This window comes from Aquila chrysaetos, chromosome 3 (genome assembly GCF_900496995.4).
Source record: "Aquila chrysaetos chrysaetos chromosome 3, bAquChr1.4, whole genome shotgun sequence".
NCBI lineage: Eukaryota > Metazoa > Chordata > Aves > Accipitriformes > Accipitridae > Aquila > Aquila chrysaetos.
The window spans coordinates 39,135,120-39,147,119 of NC_044006.1; the positions used below are offsets into that span (position 1 = coordinate 39,135,120).

The 12,000-nt window shown below is 35.4% G+C and overlaps 1 protein-coding gene across 4 annotated transcripts in view; it reads left to right on the forward strand.

Annotated features, from left to right (window-relative positions):
* Positions 1-12,000, forward strand: part of TBC1D5 (TBC1 domain family member 5) — a 328,444-nt gene that overhangs the window by 108,155 nt on the left and 208,289 nt on the right. Inside the window, exon 4 of one of the 4 annotated variants that reach the window (XM_030008984.1) lies at positions 8,291-8,349. The exons of the other annotated variants lie outside the window; for them this stretch is intronic. The gene's annotated coding sequence lies outside the window, so the exon portion shown is untranslated. The remainder of the gene's footprint in view (positions 1-8,290; positions 8,350-12,000) is intronic. 4 annotated transcript variants of the gene reach the window in all.

Below are 12,000 nucleotides of genomic sequence, written 5' to 3' on the forward strand. Positions count from 1 at the left end.
GTTAAGCAGTGTGCTAAAGCAGTAGGTTTTGCTGCAAGGCGTATTACAATATTAAAAAGAATAAAATTATCCATGTGGTAAGCAGTTAATTAGGTGTATTTATGTAATTTTGAACTTCTGCTCTTTAAGAGGCTACAATGGCTCAAGCAAGACTTTCTGATACTCACTCGGTGATCATTGAGCGAGTCATCTGTAACAAATTTTGAATTTCATGTGTCTTCACCTGGCCACCAAGAAAGCAACCCATAGAGTGCTTGCTGATTTTGCTGGTTCTACAGAGGAGATCAGGTGGTGGGAGTGTGTCAACTCTGTGGCTCTGCCTGTGCCTCAGTCCAAAAGTATGATTGCTCTTTTTATGCAAACTTGCTTTAAATTAGCAAGGTCAGAAATGTTACAGATGTGACAACATGGGCTTTCACTGTAAGATGCTCACTGGTTGTCCTTTATGAGTGCTGTGTGGCTCTGGTTAGATAAAATTTTCAGAGTTCGTAGCAGGGGCAGATCCAAAAAGATACTAGGATGCTTATCTCTTTGCACTTGTGTTAAAATCAATGGGAATTTAAAAGCTTAGGATTTAAATACTTACAATTTGGAACTATCCCAAGATCCTTGACATCAAAAAGGCGATGGCCTCATTTTATGCAGATGTCCTAGCACTCAAAGGGTGCATAAATTATTGCACCACTTATCAATTTCTCTTTAATGTATTCCTTTCTTATATCTGGGACACTCTTAATAGAGGAAAAGGATTAAAAAGCATAAAAATAACTTGTATGTAAGTTTCTTTGAGTTGAATTTATATCAGTCAGCTTGTCAGCACTAACATATGGGAAACATAGTTTCGCTACCATGCATAGCAGGGGCTAAAAGTGCTGTTCAGACCATGTGCTCAACTCCTACAGAAGAGGGACTTTATATCACTCGTGCAACCCACTCACAAATTTAAGGGGTGACATCCATGGATTCTGAATATATGGTAACCCAAATATTGATCTCGTTACAGAAAATGTAAAATGGAGGTGGCAAAAAAAGAGATAAAGAAGATCTAGATCAGCAAGGAATTCACTAAACTTTAAATACTCCATTTTTTAAAAGCTTATTGTATTGCCATTGCTATATTGAAATGGTAGTTGTAGATAATAGGAAATTTTCACGTAGCTTTTCCATGTCTTGGGCTAACTTGCAGTAACATATAACATCTCCTTGTATCAATTACTGTAAACTAGTAAAGATCCCTACTGTTTTTGTTTTGTTTTGCTTCCTAAAGCCCCCTGCTGCTGTTGATTACACCTAGATCTGCTACTGATTGGAACTGTTAAAAGGCAAAGATAGTGTGGATGGTTTCTGAATCATTTAATTGTAGAACTAATAAGATGTTTTCGCTGGGACCTAATAAAACAGATCATATTAATAAGTGTGTATACTGTCCATGAAATTTCTGATTGCTTTTTCATAATTCTTGTAGATATGAAGATAAGACTTGTAGATAAGACTTCTAAGCCTGCTGGGCATGTGACGTGCAAGTTTCTTTTTTGAATAATATTACTGGATGTGGTTTTAAGAAAGAGGTGGGAGCGTAAGCTATCCAAGAGCATCATACAGTAGAGATTTTGCTTTCTGTGAGTTTTTTACATTCTTAGTTGTATGTAAATGTTGTGTGGGCATGTTGAATTGAGTAGATAATTACATGAACAAGATATATTCAGTCTTATGTTAATGCTGCTTTTTTAATAGCTGTATAATGCACACTGCACTTGGTGCATGTGAACCTTGAAAAATTGCTTCCTTAATACAGTAACGCTTGCCAAATAGTGTCCAAAATTGGCCTAGAGCTATGTTGGCTTATCATGAAAGAACCTATTCTCCTTCAATTGCCTGTCAGTGTCCATTCAACCTCTCAGCTCCAGCAAGGCTGAAAAGTAATATATAAATACATACAAGGAAGTCCTAAAATGAAGAAGAATAAAAATAGTTTGTTATTTATGAAAGTTAAAATTTTAATTGGTGGATTTTCTGTAATCTCTGTTACATGATTTTTAATTTCTAATGTAAATAGTTTTCAAGAATAAAGGTGAGATTAGTATTCAGGGAGGACGGGGAGAAAAAGGAGAGAGGGAGAGAGTCTAAAGCTACTTAATGCCTTGTAAATCTGCAGCAAAACTGATGATTCAATTCCAAGCATCCAGGAAATGATGCCGCAGAGCAGCTCTTGTATATCTAGGAGGGCGTTACACAGAGTGGAGAAGTCCACCCCTTATGACTTGAGATTAACCCACTATTTATTTCCACGGCTTCACCACATTTGTTCCCCTTCCTACGTAGATATAATCCCCTCATGTGCTTTGTGTAAAGTAGGGACCAGCTGAATCTGCAGTTCCCAAATTGTTCTGCTCTTGTCAGTCCAATCAGCTAGCCTTTTCTTTGCCCAGTCATATGTTTCTTCTCAATCAATCTTTGTCAATGTTATCTACATTTTAAAATAGAGTTTGCATTTTACCATTTTGTTACTTTTGCCTCTGATAGAACAAATTCTGTTTTCACCCATATTGCTTTTTGGCAGTATATGAGTCATTTTACTTTCCAGTTTCTTCAGTGTTAGCTGAAAGTTGTAGGGTTTGAGTTCAGGGAAATTAAATTATTTTTCATAACAAGTGGTTTCTGATAATTACTTTATTCATTTGTGGAAGACTTTATTTTACGATCTGAGAGATAAGATCTTGAAACCTCTTCTTGTTGTCCCTTATATTAACATTATCTTGTAGTAAAAGGAAGCAGTAGCATAATTTATCCTGCAAAGGTAGTATTTTACCTATATAGTAATGTATATATGACATTAACACACCCCCATACATGCACATTTCTGACTACTTGAAGGCTGGGAGGAAGCAAAGATTTGAAAAGTCATACCTTGTTATACTAAGAACCTAGTGAGGTGCTGGAGAAAACCAGTATCACGTAAAATGAAGTGCTTTTTAAAAAATTTATACATACCTGATACATGGCATAGGTTCAGGATTGATGCTGGAAGGGGCAGAGCTAATCTCAATATGAAGATTGTTCATTTCTGTAGCACACACAGTTCATGGAATGTAAAGAGTTTATTAAAAGTGTGAAGCATTGTTATTGAATACATGTTCCCTACAGATTTTGGCTTTAAAAATCACAAGGCAGCATGATGCAACCTTCAAGAATAAAGGAGCCAATCATCCACTTTGCACGTTAGTAGACTCTTAGTTCCATTGACCAATTATCCACATTGATTATTTGATTAAAAAAAAAGAAAATAAAATTACACTGTTGTATCTAAAAAGCTTAGTATAAAGGAGGAAAAAAAAATCTACTTATCTCAAGCAGATAGCTTTCCTTTTGTTTTTCTCTACTTTCTACAAAGACAAATGCGTTATGTAATGCTCATTTAATGTACTAACAGCTCCCAGGTTCTGTTTCGTTTCTTTGGTCTTGGTTGGCTTAATTTTCTTCAGCTTATTTTTGCAGAGATCATTTTTTGCCAGACTAACAGGGGCTTAGAATTTTGAACCATATATTGTAGATAATAGGGAAAGTGGACTCAGTTTTTAAACTGAAAGAAAAGATATGAAAAATGGATTTCTGTAGAGTTTTCATTGACAGGTAAGATTGTATCAGTCATTCTGTTTACAATTGGGAAAGTATTTTTGTGAACTAATTTTACTTAGAATTGTACCTGCTGGTCCCTTAAAGGCCAGTGGTTGCTCTTACAGATGATTCCTGTAACAAGATTCTACAACTGGAATTTAGTTTCACTGAAGTAAATTATAATGTAATTTATCTCTGTACACATACCTACTGTGTTGATAGTGTGCAGTGGATTATTAATAGAATTATTTTGAACTGAACCTGTGAAAAAGAGCAGGCATGGCTCTTTGTGTGGGGTTTTTTTGCTCTTCTCTTCTCCCCCCATAAAGTATAAAAAATCCAAAGCAACAACAAAAAAAACCCAACAAAAACCCTAACCAACCTAACGAACAACACACACCCCTCAAACAAAACAGGAAACAAAACTAAACAGCATATTGTAATTACTTCGTGCTTGTTGCTGTTTAAAATGTTGGATTTCTGTTTCCTGATACTTTGTTGTAGCACATTAAAGTCTTGCAGGGGATGTATAACTGTGTACTAAAATCAAATAGAAGTGCTAATGGGAAGCTCTCATTGCACTTTTCAGAAAGCTTGCGCTTAAGCTTTCCAATTGCAGGGAAACCATGGCAGACCCTTTGTGCCTGTGCAAAGTATTGTAGTATTCTTTACCTTAATCCCTGGCAGCATCACCTCCATTTCTTTGGCTTGTCATCAACATCTCTATAAATAGAGTAAAACTCCAATGCATGTAGCAAGAAACGAAGCGTGTAGGGGAAAAACATAAAGGCTCTTGACTGAAATAGTTCTTTAACTTATTAACAGACAAGTGTGCATGTCAGAAAAACACACTTGTTTGCTGTGAGTATATGCAATAGCTGATGGGTAAAGAAACAGAAACCTTAATTGCTGCTTGCGTTTAGGTCACTGTTCATTCATTCATTCATTGCTGGAGCTATGAACTATTCATATGTTGCCACAGTATGTTACTTACACACGACTGATGGTGAAGGAAGTAAGAGCTAAGTTGCTTCACAGACATCGACATCGGGGGGATTAACATGTCTGCTTCATTAATATATATGTGCATACATTAATGTTGAAGTATTGAAACTGTTTCAAATGAGATTAAAAACTCTCTCTTAAGGTCTGCTATAGTCCTTAGAAACATTTAAATTTTTGGCATCAACCTTACCGGTTTCTTAACCATTTTACTTTTACTTTGCCAGTGGGGATACAAGTGCAGACAGAGTGCTCGTCGCCTGCCTGCTGCCTAGTTTTCTGTTGTTTTTCCTTAGCTAGGTCTGCTCTCTGTACTTGCTAGCCATCATTAAGCATATATGAATCCCTGTGGAGTGGCAGGCATGGATTCTGTGAGTGACATTTCTGGCAGCGTTTTCCTTGTATATGGCACCAGGCCTGATTTTCTGAAATTTTAAGCATGTATGATCCCCATTTGCTTCTGCTGAAGCTGTAGGTACTCTGTCCTTTTGGAAAGCATGCTGCTCTGTGCTAAATCTCAGGCAGTTAAGAGATGAGAAAGTCCTGGAAACTTACTTAACACTCATGTGACAGCCAGTTCTGTATAGCAGCAAGAGTATCGCCTGTGTGAAGACATTGCATCTCCTGCTGTATTAGTTACAGATCCAATAATCTGCCCTTGTGAAACTAGGTTTGGAGATCAGTAGTGAATTGTTTAGTAATGTTGATTGGAGCTCTTTAAAATATATTTGCAATGTATAAAACACTTTGATATATAGAAGCTCACATTCTAATAAGATTACATTAAGTATCCTAATAAGATCAAGGCTTGAAATTACGTTTTTCCGGATTTGAGTGATATAAATTAATTTTAGTTTAAACCAGTGTCAGTGTTCTTAGATGTTTGTTATAAATACTCCGTTTGCAGTTTATGTAGGTCTGCATTTAAATAAAAAAATTCAATTCTCCTATTAACACAAGAAGCATTTTCTCTTCCTCTCCTTCCAGTACGCTGCAGCTACAGATTATCAAGCCAATGCTGTAATTATTAAACTCAACCAGTAAATTATATAGAGAACAACAGTGGCTGATCACTGAACTCTGCTGGCACTGGCCTTTCACTTCTCATTTAAGTCTAGCCTCCTATATAAAATGAATTCATTATTGTCAGTTTGGGTCCCTTGTGGAGGCTAATCCACATCACAAAGCCATTCTACACAAAAGTGAATTCCCTTCAGGAAGACCTTACAAGTACATGCAAACTAAAATATGCAGGAAACTTCCAGTACAGACTAAATTAATTGTTACTTAAAATAACAGACTGACCAGGGTGAAATGTTGGATTAGTTCAAAAAGAACCCCACAGTCATAGTTCTGCTATGATTTCTATTGGTTTATCCATTCTACTTTTTATTTTATTGCTAATTCTGATTTCTCTGTAACCTATTGCACAGAAGTATGAATCTAAAGGACTAACTCGATCTTTAGTTCTTCTGGTTTTCAGTGTCAAAATCTGGTGCGTAAAGTCAGGGGAGAAGCTTGGCTAGTTTCAGCATCACGGTATTCCTCTTCTTCTTTAATGGTCTGGTTGGAGATATCTTTTGGACTCACTTAAATTGTCCTCCAGGTGGGCCACACTGGGTAAAGTTATTAACTGGTTTATGCCCAAGTACATGTACATATGTAACTAAATTATTTGGTTATAATCACTCTTCCAGGTACACCACCTACTATATCAGACTGATACCTAAGATGATATTCAGGAACAGTGCATATTCCTTGCAGCTATGGCCAAGATAGTTTTGGGGTTTTCTTTAGTATATTAGCATTTTAGTACACTAGCGTTTCTATCAGTGTTTCTATCAGATTTAATTATTTAAATATAAAATATTGTATTAAATTTCTTGTTTAGATGTTTAATGTTGTACTTCTTAAAGTGCACAACAGTTTGGAAAATTAGGAGTAACAGGAAAGTGTAATTGGCACTGATGAATGGCTGGCATTAAGTGTGAGCTCCTCATCAAGCAGCAGTCTTCACATCAGCCCTCACAACCTATAACCTGGCTGGTTTTGTTTCTTTCATTGTTTATGTAAAGTATAAGTATTTTGGAGAAGATAAAATTTTAGAATTGAGTGGCTATTTTTAATTCACAGAAAGATATCTCCTATTAGCGAAATTTACCTTACTGAACCTGATAACGTTTCAAATGCAGAATACAAAAAGCGTAACAACTCTAGAGAAGATCTGTTCCAGTTTTATGCTTAAATGCCAAAGTTTTATCTGCAGTATAATATCAGGGAAGAGTTGATTCATTGCATTTACCAATGACTGCCTAATATTTCCCTCTGTCCTGTCCAAATACAGCTGAGTATGTTTTTATGGATGCCTCAGCATAAGAAAAAACAGTGCATTTCACTGTCCATTTGGCATGAAGCAGTAGATACAGCATAAAATTAATTTTGTACTTGAATTTCTCCAGAGTGTCAGGCATGGATCTTGTCAAATTCTTTACTACTTTGTTTGCTTAAGGACTTTATCCTGAGCTGTGGAGCAAGAATAGTAATGACCTTCAAACTCAATTTTCCAGTATTCAATTTACACTGTAAGCTAGAAAATACACTTCAATTTCTTGAATCGACCTGACCCATTTATCGAGTAAACAATTTGTGGTAAATTTTTTTGTGTATTTTTTATTTGTTTCTTTTAAAAATTATTTCTCTTACAGGGTGCAAGAAATAGTTTAATTCCTATTTTTTCATTATAAGAAGCTAAGAATGTTAGCATTCTTGTCTCTATAAACATATTTAAAATTTCAGGGAGAGTTTAAATATTTATGAAAATATAAAAGGTAACTTAAAAATAATATGTTTGTCTTGGAAACTTGTGGCCAGAACTTATCTGCACACAGATTACTTTTGGGAAAGAGAGGAGCATACTTACAGTCAGTTTTAATATTTTTAATGGTTTTCACTTTTTACTTTGCAGATTATATAAAGCCTTCAAATATTAATATATATTCAAGATTAGGGATTTATAGGCTTCTTTCGTTTACCATACATTGCTTGTCCATGAAATTTTCATGGTCTTCTGATTCTTCTGAACCATAGTTATTGTGCATGCAGGTAGACAGCTGATTCTTCTCCTAACTTTTCATGGCATAAATAAGTGAAACTCTTGGCCCAAAGACAGAAAAAGCCATTCATTTCTTTAAAAATAGCCTACAACTGGAAGGCATATATGCTGCAGGAGAAAACGCCTTTTTTCTAATGGTTTCAATTTCATGGTTATTCATGTTCTGATATTGGAAGCATGCTGACTTTAAATATTTGTCCTTGTCACATATATTTATTTTTCTGAGATCTTTAGCTTCTCTTTGAAGTTCAGTATTTCATATGGGTAGTATATCTGGCTATAGATAATATATCTGAAAAAGTCATAGTGGTGGAATTATTTTGTCCCTCCCATAATTCGGGAGGGGTTGTTTTTAAAGAATCTCTGTGGTTTATTTATGTCATTTAACTGTTGATCTAGTATTTATATAAAGAAAGAATTTACATTTATTCATTACTCTTAAGTAGTGCATTGGACATGACTGAACTGTGCTCCCCTATCCTGTAATGAGGCTTTTCTGTGATTTTGCACTGACACTTTGGAAAAGACTTAATCGTTATTCTACCCTTTCTTATTTTCCAGTGTGATACAGAGCATTACAAGCGGTAACCTTTCGTATCAGAAAGCTATCAGTAGAAAAGGTGGATATTCTTGAAACTAATGTTACCTTACTTTCTGTATTTGGAAAATTTCTTCAGTGCTTGTAAATCAAGGGTAGTTATTCTAATATGGTACTTCTTCATTTAAACATAGATTTTTTTTTTTTCTTCCCCCGAAGTAGATACTTAATAGCTATCCCGCATGGAAAAAAAATTCAAGGGTTTCAAGGAATAGCTGTAGCAATTGCAGAAGTGTATAAATTACCATCTCTTTTGGGTTTTTTTCTCCCTCTCAGTACAACTCTTACTATAATTAGCCAGCATTTAACAGCAAATGTTTGCTTTGGTTAAATTATTCAGAACATTTATTTTACTTGTCAAAGGTTAGATCAGGTTGTTGTTTGAACTGGTAATTAAATGCAACCTAATACACTGTCGTATTTATATGCACTATCAGCCCTGTTTCCTCCTTATTCTGTATAATTTTATAATGTTCAGGGTTGACATTTAGACTTCCAACTCAAACCTTGTTTTCTTGTAAAGAAAGCTAAGATTTTACTTCTGTGTTTCATCATACATGTGTACACTTAGGAAAATAAGGATTAGGGTTGTTTGGAATATCACAACTATGAACTTCATTGTCATAAAAGTAGTGAAGGCCCTTTGAATATTTTTATTTGCATATTTCAATAAGTCATTACACAGCATCTGGTATGTACTAATTATTTTTCAGAGATGAAGGTGAGGTGGACAAGTGCAGACCTCTCCTTTACTAATTGAATACCTACAAGTCACAGTAACATGCAGTATATTTAAATTACATTCCCAAATCTTTGCTGGAAATGTGCATAATACTGAAATATAGAAACGTGCCTAAAATAATTACATAGCAGACTCAGATGAGCAAACAAAATTAAAAAGCCTCAAGGTCAGAACTTCTCATGAATCTAGAGCAGTGGCCTTGTACATGTACATTAGAGCACTGAGGCTGGCCATCCAGCCTGATAAAATCAATGGGAGTTTTAGAGAAGCCAGGATTCAGTCTTCTGTAGTCTCTCATGAGAAGTTCAGAAACTATTTTTCACACACTTATGTTACACAGTCATTTGATTGAATTGTCATATATGTAATGTGTCCATCCCTTTTTTATTTCAGCTATGTATGTTTATTTTCTCAGGCAAATTTGAAGAAAGAATGTATCAAGGGCTTTTTAAAAAACTTTTATGCTTATAGGCCTAATATCATCCAAACTCTTGGATGATATTAGTTACTGTCCAGTTAGAAAAGAAAGAAGCATGAAAGTGAATAATCAACATTTCAGCAATCTTTTTTTTCCTACCATGCATAGGCAAGTATTCCTACCTTTTTCAGTGCATTTGTGTTGCAGCTTTCTCTTTGTGCGACTAATGTAGTGATACGTATACATTTCAACCTACCTTATTTCTCAGCATTTGTAAAACATTTTTGAAAAATCCTACCTATTGTACTTAATGTGTTGGAAGTGTGGTTTTGAATGTCTCACAGTTCTGTTAAATCAGAGCTACGCTGATTCGTAGCCTTGTAAAGAAACAATTCAGACTTAATGGTAGTGAAATCCTAATTTATCCACTGTTATGGTGATCCCCCCAGACTGTATTATGTGGTTGCAAAAGCTGAGACAGGAATAAGGGCAAAACATACAAGCACTATCTTAAAAAGCCCAAATCCACACCTTATTTCCTGCACGTGTGATCTTAGAGTAGCAGAATAGATTTTTTTCTTTTTTACTTTTTCCTCCCCATGATCATATTTTGTAATAAAACTGGCATGGGCCACAAGGTAGAAAGATACAGTGCAAACAGTGTTGAAAGTGAAGTGTATTCTTGATTATAATTACAGCATTCCTAGCATGATACTAAAGAAACTCGATGTATGGGGTTCAATTTGTTATTTTGCAGCTTGTTAAATTTTTATACTTTATGGCTGTAGGAGGTAGCTAAAAACAAGAGAATATACTGTGCTCTTACAGAAATTATTTTGACCTCTAGGTAAGGTACCTTTATTTGCGTATACATCATCTGAACTGTGAGCCGTTTTGATTGATTCAGTAGATTGCATATACATGTGGCATATAGAGGACCTAGGTTAGGGTAAAGTTCTGGGCTCTTTCATGATGGACTACATAAATATAAACTAGAATCAAAATGACTAAATTGATTTTAAGTTGTACAGAAGTGCTGTACGGGTATAAGTCTTGGGATGGATATGACAGACTATGTGTGCCTTTAATTCAGAAAACTGGTCTTAAATTAAATAATTGCTGTATTAAAGTTTAAGTAGTCACACATTGGTTTGCACCAAGAATACTATTGATGGGAATGAAAACTAGTGAAGAGTTTTGACAGCATGGCACATATCCATGAAAGTTGCCATTTGTAGGAAATAATAAATGTAAAGTTTAACATATAATGCTAGGGTATGGATAAGGTCTAAAGCATTTTATCCGTGAACTGAGGAGCTTGGTGGTCAAATGGCACTTCAATCATGAAGGAAACAACCCAACAAAACCAAAGACTGTTCTTTCCTGCACATCTCATGATCATTCCTACTGTCTTTAAGAAAAAGAATCCAACAGTTTTAGTTAAAATATTCTTTAGTCTTCTGTGTTACCTTTCAAAAGCCAAACTGTGTGTATGTCTTTGGAAGGTGAGACCGCTTTTTTCATCTGCTGTTTCTGACATCAGTGCTGTAAAGGAGCTCCACTAAATACAGAGGCAATCCTGAATTTAAAGGAAGCAAGGAAATATTCTTTCTAGCAGCCTAACTTCGTATGGATATACTAGATGACATTTTTTTAGAAATAGATCTTTATGTTAAAAATACCGTGTTCAGTTATTCAAATGGATGAGGGTAGTCTTATGTGGGGTTCTTTGGAGAAAGCAAGCTACTGCATAGTGAAGGAGTGGTTTTCTGTCTTTCTAAATCATTTCATTTCAATTATCTTTTATGTTTTGGCTTTCATTTCTGGTAAGATGCTGTCAAAACCTCTAAACCAAAAATGACGAATAATGTTAAAGTTATCTGGGTTTGTTGTATTCAGTGGTTTGCTTATAAATGTGGCTGCTAAAACAGAACAGGATTTCCCTTTTTCTTCCACAGCAAAGAACAAGAACTTCTCAAGCACAGGAGTTTGGATAAGTAGGCAGAGGATCTGGTGCCTGCTTGAGAAGTCCTTAAGCTTCAAGTCATCCTGGCAACAGGTGGAAATACAATATGTGTTTGGCAGAAAATAGTCATCTCAGCTAGGCAATCTCTGTCTGTCACCTCTCCTTTGAAGAAAGATCAGTCCCCTCGGTCAACTTTTTCCTCCTTTTCCATCAGGAAGCTAAGAACACCTGCTACTGCCATCTTATGTCTTCCTTCAGGAGAAAAAGAAAGATGAATAATACATGACAGACCAAAATTTCAAAAGTGACTACTAATTTTAGGTGCCCCAAGATGCACAGCCTTACTATTAAGTAAGAAAGAAAAGTGAGAACAGATCACACCTATATTCTATATGCTTGATTTCTTTCCATTTACTTCTGGATCCAGTTCAAAATTCTCATTTCATTCTTCTTAATGCGCTAAGTGGTCCATAGCCTGGCCGCTGTTAGGTCACTTCTCTACCTGAACTAGGTCACTTCTCTACCTCAACTATTACCAGAAATGCAA